This window comes from Lactuca virosa, chromosome 3 (assembly GCF_052849685.1).
Source record: "Lactuca virosa cultivar CGN04683 chromosome 3, Lactuca_virosa_CGN04683_v6, whole genome shotgun sequence".
Lineage (NCBI taxonomy): Eukaryota > Viridiplantae > Streptophyta > Magnoliopsida > Asterales > Asteraceae > Lactuca > Lactuca virosa.
Window position 1 is genome coordinate 191,098,917 of NC_136428.1, and position 9,971 is coordinate 191,108,887.

The following is a 9,971-nucleotide window of genomic DNA, read 5'->3' on the forward strand; positions in this document are numbered from 1 at the left end:
AACGGATACTTTTTTCGATACCTATACTTTTTCCTCGAAATCCGCTCCACGAATGCACGTCTCCGAAAAGCAAACATCCCATCACTCAAACGACGGTTTCTAATTTTTGCCTTGAGCTAATAAGAACTTTCGTCATCACAGGTCAACTCACCATAAAAATGGCAAAACATTAATTGCAACCCGTTTCTAATTCCGGATTTCATCATTACCCTTCTTAACCCGACTCGTTTCCATCACCTATATAAACTCCCTTAACCCCCCATTTCACTCTTTACGCACACAAAACCCTCAACTGTTATTATCCTCTTCCTGTTTTCTTGAGTTCTTCAAGATCTCATCCACCTGCAACAATGGCTTCCTCATCTCCTTCAAAAATCGATCAAACCGCTCCTAAGATCACGAAAGCTGCTGCCAAGAAGAAATCATCAAAGGGATCTTCATCATCACAGTTGACTGAACCCTTCCTTAGGGACACGACGCATCTCTTCTCACTCAATCCTATGGATTTTGATGAACCCATTCGAGTAATGATCGAGTTCATTGCTCATCATCCCATCTCCATTCCCCTCACTAAAATCCCAGAACCGCCACTCCCACTCCCTCTTCTTCTCACAACCTTCAAAAGGGTTAGAATCTTCAATGATATTCTGGAAACTAAAATCACTAGTGATCGCATCGTGCCAATCCACAAGTCTACCATTCTCAATGCGATCGGAGTTAAGGAAAACCCCAAGGGATTCAAAGTTCAAGAACCAACTTCCGAGGAATTTTAATAGTTTTTGAAACACATTGGTTATGATCAGGAGTACAAGGCGAAAAAATTCAAGAAATCAGCCGTTTCTGGTCTTTGGACCGTTCTGATGCACTTTATCATCCGCGGGCTATCCGGAAAGCATGGAGGTACGGACACCCTCAGCAAAGACTGGTTCTACGTAGTGTATAGCATGTTTTCGGGAAGGGAAAAAGATATGGATCTTCCTGAAGTTCCATGGCAAGACTTCCGAAAATTCGCCATCAAAAGGAAGCCTAACGAAATTTCGAGCCCTAGGTTTTGGGCACTGACGATCCAACAAGTCTACAAAGAAATATCCAAACCAATTTCGGTGGCTACAATTTCGAAAGAGGCATATGTTACTTTCAAAACTGTTAAACATTATCGTTTTCTAGACCAATCTTCCTTTAGACCCATTCGACGTTTGCCGAAGCACATGTTGACCATTATCCCTTCCAGATCTATTAATTTGAAACACCACTTGGAGACTTCGGTTGTGTATGACCCAACACAATCTAACCTAGTCTCCATTGAACCCACTCCAAAAGTGGCCAAACCCTCTTCGTCCGGAGGAAAGAAAAAGAAGTCAGCCAAGAGGAAGACTTCTCCCTCAAAGCCAAAAGCTAGAAAGAGAACCAAAGTTGGTTCCTCCTCTCAAAAGGAAGGAGCCCATGACATTCAGGCTGACTCTGGCCATCCTTCTACTCCTCCTACCCACTCTTCTGAGGTACCCCTCGGAGCTTCAAAATCACATGCACACACTTACGGGGATTCTCCTAATAATCCTCCCTCACCTTCCCAACAAGGTGATGTTGGTGTTGAAAAGAGTTCCTTACTCCCCCCCCGGGAACAAACCCACGTGTCACTTTTGATATCCCAATTTCTTCCACACACGCACGGTCAGGAACCCTTGTTCTGGACCCCAAGCATTCCGAAGCTGGAGTTGTCCATCCTACTTCAGATGCCTCAACTGGTCTGATACCCGGAAGGAGTACAGGACGACCAAGCGTTAACGACCCACTATGGGAAGATTTTGTTGACAGGGCCAAATCTCGTCATCCGAAACTCACAAGATCCCGGGTGGAAGCAACCCTCATCTCCATGAGGAATAGGGAAATCCAAAGCAAAATGCCCTTCGTGGTCCCTACTGATGACGTAACTGACTTGGAATTTCCTTCCGGAGAAACTCCCACGAATCCACTTCATGATGTCATGCATTCCGATCCTAATGAAGAACTATATGATGAAGTGATGTTTGATGATGAAGGAGCCTCAATTGCTGCTCCTAAGATGTTTTCCTCATTTCAATTTCCTTCCAAGCCTTCCTCATCTAGGCCAGATTTGGATTTCGGACTCTCCTCCTCCTTTTCGGAACCTGCTGATGAACAAATCAATATGGAGGATCATGTCCGAGCCAATCCTGAAGGTGAAACTGAGTCCACCCCCAAGAACATCAATGTTGTTATCACTCCTCCTGGCTCTCCTAAACAACAACCCCATCAAGAAGCTGACAAAAACAAGTCCCGGGATTCCACTTCGGACACCGGATCCTCCACAGGAAACTACGTTGATCCGTTTCCCTCCTTGAAATCCAAGACTCTGTTTCTGATACTATGAAGAAGGTGAGCGCAATAGAAGCTTCAGTGGCCGGACTCAACACAAGACTTGATGTCACGGTTTCCGGACTGGATTCAAAACTGGATGCAATCCTCAATTCCTTGTCAGCAACCAACACGTCCGGACCCACCACTGCAGAACGAGAAGCTCAGCTGGATCAACGTATTTCCTTAAGCCTCAGGCACACCATTCAGGAAGTTGAGAAGAAATATGATGAAAGTGTTGATCACTACCTTGAAACCATCACCAAGATGTTGAAGGTCCATGACGATATGTTGAATGCTTCCAACGAACTCATTAAGCAAACTCATATTCGTCATGAGAAGCAGATCCAACGTTTAGATAAGGAGATAAAGAAGAAGGATGAGATGAATCTCATTATGCAATAGGTCCTAATCAAGCTTCTTAGAGCATGTTGGAACATCCTGGATGTTCCGAACAACAAGTTCGATGAGATGCTCTCCATTCTCTCCCAACTGTTCGATCACCTCAAAGTTCAAGCTCCCACTGCTAAAGCCTACGATGCTCTCACTCTTCAGCTCAACACCAGTTTCAAAAAGGTGTTTGATAGATTTTTGGACCTGAAGGAGTCTGCTTTGCTTGCATCGGTTGTCGGGCCATCCGTTGCAAGAGGGGGAGAAGGACCAAGTACAAGATCTCACCAATGGAAACCTATCTTGGAGTTTAGACTCCGAGATGAATGTGATGACTCATTGCAAGTTCTTTCAGGCTCCCCTGGTGATGATGATGACAACAATGATGATGATAGTGTAGAAGAGGATGTGTTTGTAAAGAAGGGAGTGTTAGGTTTGCAAGCTCCAAGGAAGTTTCCTGCCAAGATCCTTACGGAGGAAGAACAAAAAATATGGTCAGCAGTATCATGGCCATCCATTGTGGCTTAAGTCCTTCACAAAAGCATAGAAATGGCTAAGGCCAAAAGTGAACTGACTGCCGATGCCTTCCGAGCCTCTACCTCGATGCTTCCTCGTATTCGGGCTCCAAAAATTTCTCCAATCGATGAAGGCTCTCCACTCTGGAAGCCAGATGACATTGTGGAAGAGCCTCTGCCTTCCTCTTCTCCAAAGTTTACGATTGATGAAAATATGCAACACATCCTCTCCACTCTTCAGAAGCAAAAAGATAAAGGCAAGAAGCCTATTCCGGACCACCCATACACCGCTCCTCACTTGTCTGAAAGAAATGGCTGGTGTCAAGAAGAGATCCTTCAAGCCCTTGAAGAGAGCATCCGGATCCAATCTTTTAAGGATGACAATCCCCATCCGATGCTAGGGATCTCTCCACTCTGACAAGAAGGAGTCTTAAAGGATGTCGACATAGTGCCTTTCTTGTACTATGATCTCCCTACTCAAGATTCGGACCAGATAGACCTGCCTCTTTCTCCCTTCAACAAGTTCTACACAAAATTTTCTCCTCTCCATTCGGAGGATGATCCTCAAACGATCATCCAGACTGAACGTGAAAGACTGAAGACCTTTTATGCCAAGAACGCACTTCCTTTCAAAGAAGTGTGGGCTCGGAAAAGGATCACTAAGATTTCCGGATTCAGAAGGAAAATTCTGACAAAGTTTGAACTCAATTGCATTCTATTCCGGTATCACATCTTCCAGAACAAACCAACTTGCAAGACCATTACTGATGCTGACTTCCCTGCTCTTAATCCGAATGATATCTTGACTATTGTTGCTCACTTACGGAGCATTCAGTCAGATGATCTCAATATGGGAGCTTACCATGCTGCTTTAAGCTTCCTTAAGGATTACGTTGCTGAATTCTGTAGATGCAACTATGAACTGGCCCATATGTTCAGAACAGATAAATATCTGGCCAAAATCGACTTCAAACTGCCCGAAGTTGAAATCCTGGCAGAAGGACCCATCGATGAACCAGTGTTAGGCTTTGTCTACCTTCAAAGAAAAACAAATCAGAAGGACTTTTTCTGAGTTCAAGACAAGCACCTGGTTCCCACTAAGGCACTTCAGAAGTTCATCAGTCGAGAATCCAAGTCCGAAGCACCAGAGCATGTGAAGGCTAAGTTTATAAGTCAGCTTTAATGGTACATTGCAGTCAGAGAATGGTTGTACACGACATACGTTTTCATCAAGGAAGATTCAAGCTAAACTTACCAGATTTCTAAGTTCACTTAGGGGGAGATTGTTGGAACCTAAAAGTGAACCTCTAGCAATCATTGTCCTTGTATGTTCCGATGTAAGCCAGTTCCAGAGTCAGATGGTGTTCCGAAGTCAGAAGATGTTCCGAAGTATATCAGTGTTCTAGAGTCAAATTGGTGTCCGGAATAAAGTTTATGTTCCGGAGTTGATGTTTTGAGTTGGTGTTGTCCGAACGTACTTTTCCGTCAGTATTAATTATCTTTGTCATTTTGTTTGATGTAACGTATCATATGACTTAATCTTTTTGTCAACTTAGATAATCAGAGTGTCAGAAGTAACTCTATTATCCGGTCCTATGTATGTTTATGGTTTGTACTATGTACCTTATTCTCCTATATAAGGAGCATTCAATGACAATTACAAATGACGGATTGTTCCACCAAAGATAGACATTTTTCTCATTTACTTTACTTCCACCTTTCTCTATAATTTATCTTTCAAACATTCTTAGTGTTCATTTATTGTCTTTACTTGGTCATATTCATTGTCTTATATGTAATACTTAAAGTACTTTGTTGATTCTCATATTCAGTCTTGACTGGTCTTGCCAGACTCGACTGGAACCATTAAGTTAGTAGCAGACATTGATCTTAAGCATTAACTCAAGGTTTGAGTTTTCAATCCTTGTACCTGCGCAACCAGATCCTTATTCTTACAAGGTTCCAATGGCAGTTGGTTAATACCATGTAGGGGTTCCCATGGCAGTTGATTAAGACCATGTAGGGGTTCCCATGGCATCCGGAGTATGACCAAGGAGGGTTTCCATGTCATCCTTATATGTTTGTTGGTATGCGTGGCGTATGTGGACTTATATGATTGTATGTGTGTTATGCATAGGGAACTCACTAAGAATTAGCTTACAGTTTGTTGGTTGTTTTAGGTACTTCGGGATCTAAGGGAAAGGGCCCGACATGATGGCAAAACACGCACTCTCCAGCGTTTTCTTATGGACACTATGATATTTTGAATAATTTAATCAATGTAATGGAATTTTGAAAAAAATACTTTGTGGTTGGAATTTACAATTAAGGAACATGGATTATTATTTAAATAAAAAAAATTATTTGAAAAATTGGGCTATTACAAATTGGTATCAGAGCCTTGGTTTGAGAGACTCGCATACACTCTCGGGTGTGTCACAACTCAAACTGAGGGAATGGTAAAATTGTTTTTCAAAAATCAAAAGTTAAAAACTTCTTGAAACTGATTTCTTTGTAAGAAAAAGGGATAGTGCAATGCGCTTAATCGGCCGAGCTCAAGTAAGTGTTTCCCTAATATGTTAGCCATGCTATAGTTATATTTGGAAATTAATAATTGGATGGATTTTGCAATGTGTAAGATTTCAAATCTGTATACGTTTAGGATTGCATAGCCCTAGAATGATGAATTATGCCTTATTACTGTTCCTTGTCTGGATTGTGGTCTAGGGTAGAAGCTTATTTGAAAGTCTATGTGATTCTATTTGCGTATAGCTTGCTTGCATAGGGCAACATGTTATGATTGATTTAAGTTCTGGTTTGATAGGGATGGAGAAAATCTTAGGAAGCAAGTTATGCGGTATTCTGTGGGTTATGCTATTGTTTTTGGGCGAATTAGAGTTTTTAGGTAGAGCCTTGGGGAGGGTACAGGTAGGTGTGGAAGGTAGTATTGGGCCCATACTACTAAAAGCATATGACCTATACCTGAACCAATGTTAGACCTGGAAGCTCTATGGAGGCCGGTGAGGACGAGGGATTCCTTTTTCGAATATCCTTATCATTCTGTTTCGTGGTATTTTCAGTTGGGTGTGGTGATGATCACTCGAGGTTCAGGATCAGGCTCGAGATCTGGGTCGGGCTCCGGTGCAGGGCCCATTGATTAGAGGCTGAACGATCTTATCGCAGCCAAGGTGACTCGTGGAATTCTTGACGCTACTCCGATGGTTTTCGTTACTGTCACGGAGGGTATTATGGAGATCATGGAGGAGCGGCTTAGGTCTTTTCGAGCCGAGATTGCTACAGGCCAGGTTGGGGCTCGAACTCCCTCGTTCCGGGAGTTCAAGGCATGTGGGGCGCCCGAGTTCTTTGGGGTCAGGGACCCCATCACGAGTCGACGCTGGGTAGAAGACATGGAGAATGCCAGTGCATGAGCTTTTGCCCAGAGGCGGCAAATGTAGGGTTCACATCTTGTATGTTGAGGGACCGAGCCAGGGATTGGTGGGATAAGGTTACCTGCGAGGTGGGGTCAGCAGGTGTGGCTGAGATGACCTGGCAGGAGTTTGTGAGGAGATTTGATTAGAAGTTTGCACCGTCTATTGAGGTGTAGCGGTTGGTGAGGGAGTTTCAGGATTTGCAGCAGACCACCAAGACTGTTGCGGAGATCACCGCCAAGTTTCGGGAGCGTGCATTGTCGGTTCCGTAATACGCTGCGGACGAGGAGATGAGAAAGACCAGATATCATTCCATGCTGAGAGATGACATTCGAGAGTTCGTGAGCTTTTCAGGGTGCAAGACCCTGAATGAGATGGTAGATAAGGCCCGGGAATGGGAGATTGAGATACAGCTCTGCACGAAGCAGAAGTCGGAGCAGGTTCAGGCCGTAGTAGGTTAGGCTAAGAAGCTGTGACATCCCCATTTTCACGGCCATAAAAGACCTATTTTTTTGTTTATGCTTGTTTGAAAATCAGAGTAACATTTTTACATAAAAGTGTTGCGGAATTTGTTCCCAGTAAAACATGATAAATACGTTATCAAAGCCTTTCCGAAGAAAAGTATTTTTATTCATTTTAAAACATTTGGGATGTCATTGTCAATACAGAAACATAAGCATAAACAGAACTTACATTCATTATCACTAGTGATTTACATCTCCTTAATCTCTTAGTGTAATTTAACTTCATATCGACACCTGTGATATAAATAAACTGAGTGGGTCAGGTTGGGAAAGCTGGTGACTACATAGGGTTTTCAACCCACGATAATATAATTATTATGTTTAAACAATCAAACAATCAACCCAATTACCCATCCCCATTATCTTCTTTACTCTTAAGGATCTACCCTAAGAGTCATCTATCCTGCATTCGTTCATTCCGAAGTCCCTTGCTTCCAGGGTTATAGGACTGACACTAAATCCATAGCTGCCAATGCTCGTTCGTAAAGCACTAATTCCATAGCTGCTATAGTTTATTCATCGGGTACTAAATCCATAGCTACCAGTGTTTATCTAATAGGTACTAAGTCCATAGCTACCAATTCCTAACATGTACTAAGTCCATAGCTACCCGTGTTTATCTAATAGGTACTAAGTCCATAGATACCAGTGTCTAACAGGTACTAAGTCCATAGCTACCAGTGTTTGTCCAATAGGCACTAAGTCTATAGCTGCCACTGTTTACTCACATCATCTTTTATCTCTCATCATTCATCTATGCATGCCATACCCAACATATTTGTAGATATAAAATACATATACAGTTTAAATCGTTTAAAACATATATAAAAACGCTCATCCAACATAGACAGCAAGTATTCAGATAATATGCACACATAACATGTAGTTTATATAAGATACTTCATATCTATGTGTAAGATGAAAGTAACTATGCATTCACTTGTTAAGGTGGTGACTCGGTACTCGGACAGCGCTTCGTTATTCTTAAAACAATTTCCTTCGACAAAACCTAGTATCATTACCACTAGGGTTTAGTTTAATATTCACCGAGACCAATTAATAGTCTAGCTATTATTATTATTATTATTATTATATAAGCGTTAAACAACACTATATAACTCATAATAATAGCCCAAGTAATTATTATAAGTTCCTAATAACATTACTATAATTAAATAAAAGCTATATTAAAAATAGCGTAGGCGTAGCTTACTTACAGCGGGTTTTATAGAAAACTGGGCTTCGCTTGGAGCAGCGTTTCCAAACCAAAAGACCCTTTTTCTCGGGACTCCGGGAGCCTCGGGGCTTCCTTCGGGTGCTAGGGAGGTTCCCTAGGGTTTAGGAGGGATTTGGGCTAGAGAGAGAACCTAGAGAGAGAAAGAAAAGGTTGAAATGGTGTGGAAATGAAGGCTGCCTCGGCCCCCTTTTATAGCCGCGAGGCCTCGGACGTACGCTGGGCGTAGTCCTTGACTACGCTGGGCGTAAGGCTCGGATAAGAACAACAGGCGGCGCTCCTCGGATGGGTCATCGTGGCATGCTCCGGAACCGCTCAACCGAAGACCGCTGGGCGTAAACCTCTTCCGACGCGGGGCGTACTCGGACGCAGGGCGTTCCTCTCGTACGCGAGGCGTAGCGAGGCCAGGTGTCTGAATCCGAAGACCAGACCGTGATCAGCAAGCGACGGCCCTGATCGAGCCACGTCATCACCCCCCTCGCAGTTTCGCATTTTTCTTTCCCAACTTCTAAAATTCATACCTTTCCCATATGAGCTCTGTTTTCAAAGTTCTTTATATCCACGCGTAGGCGGGAACGTACTCTACAACTTTCGTTTAGACTCCGTCGGCTAATTTTGAATTTATTTTAAAAGTTATACTTTTAACAAGCCGGGACAGGGTTGGTCCGTTAAAAATTCATAACTTCTTCATCCGATGTCCGTTTTCGTCTGTATTTTTATCGTTACGCTGCTATTAACGAGCTCTTCGATTCTCATTTAGGTTGTTTCGGCTAAAAACCGCTCGATCTTATATTCGAATTCTGAGCTGTACACTGCTAAGCCGAAACTTCTAAAAATCATAACTTCCTTATACGAAGTCAGATTTGGGCGTTCTTTTTATGGACGGTCTCGGTTTAACGAACACTACGACTTTCGTTTAGAATGCTAAGGCTAAAAATTGATTTATCGTAAATTCACTATTTACGCTTCCCGGTGCCGTGCCGGTTCCGTCGCCAAACTTCGATGGGTCATAACTTCTTTGTTATAACTCGGATTTCGGCGTTCTTTATATGTACGGAACCCTTGTAACATATACTATAATTTGGTTAAGATTATTTATTCTAAATAATCTTCAATCAAAAAGTCATTTTTGACGCTCATTGTCTCTAAATTGACTAGCCTCGAATCTGCGGGTGTTACAATTATCTCCCCCTTAGGATGATTACGTCCCGGAATCATCAACGAAATAGGGTTGTATAATGACTCCGTATGTTATCTCTTCATCCTAGGTAATAATCGTAACTTCTATGTTCCTTCGAACAAGTTTCTAACTCTTGGACTCCTTGACTGCAGGCTGTGCTTGGTCTTGCACCTGCCCCTATCTCACGTTAGACTCCAAATTATGACCTTCAAGCCACAATCTCAATCATTACTGGAGACTGCGTCTTCTTCTTAAGATAAGTTATTTTATTACTACATCGGACCGATGTGTCATATTCTAATGACCTATCATCGTGTGTCGCAACGC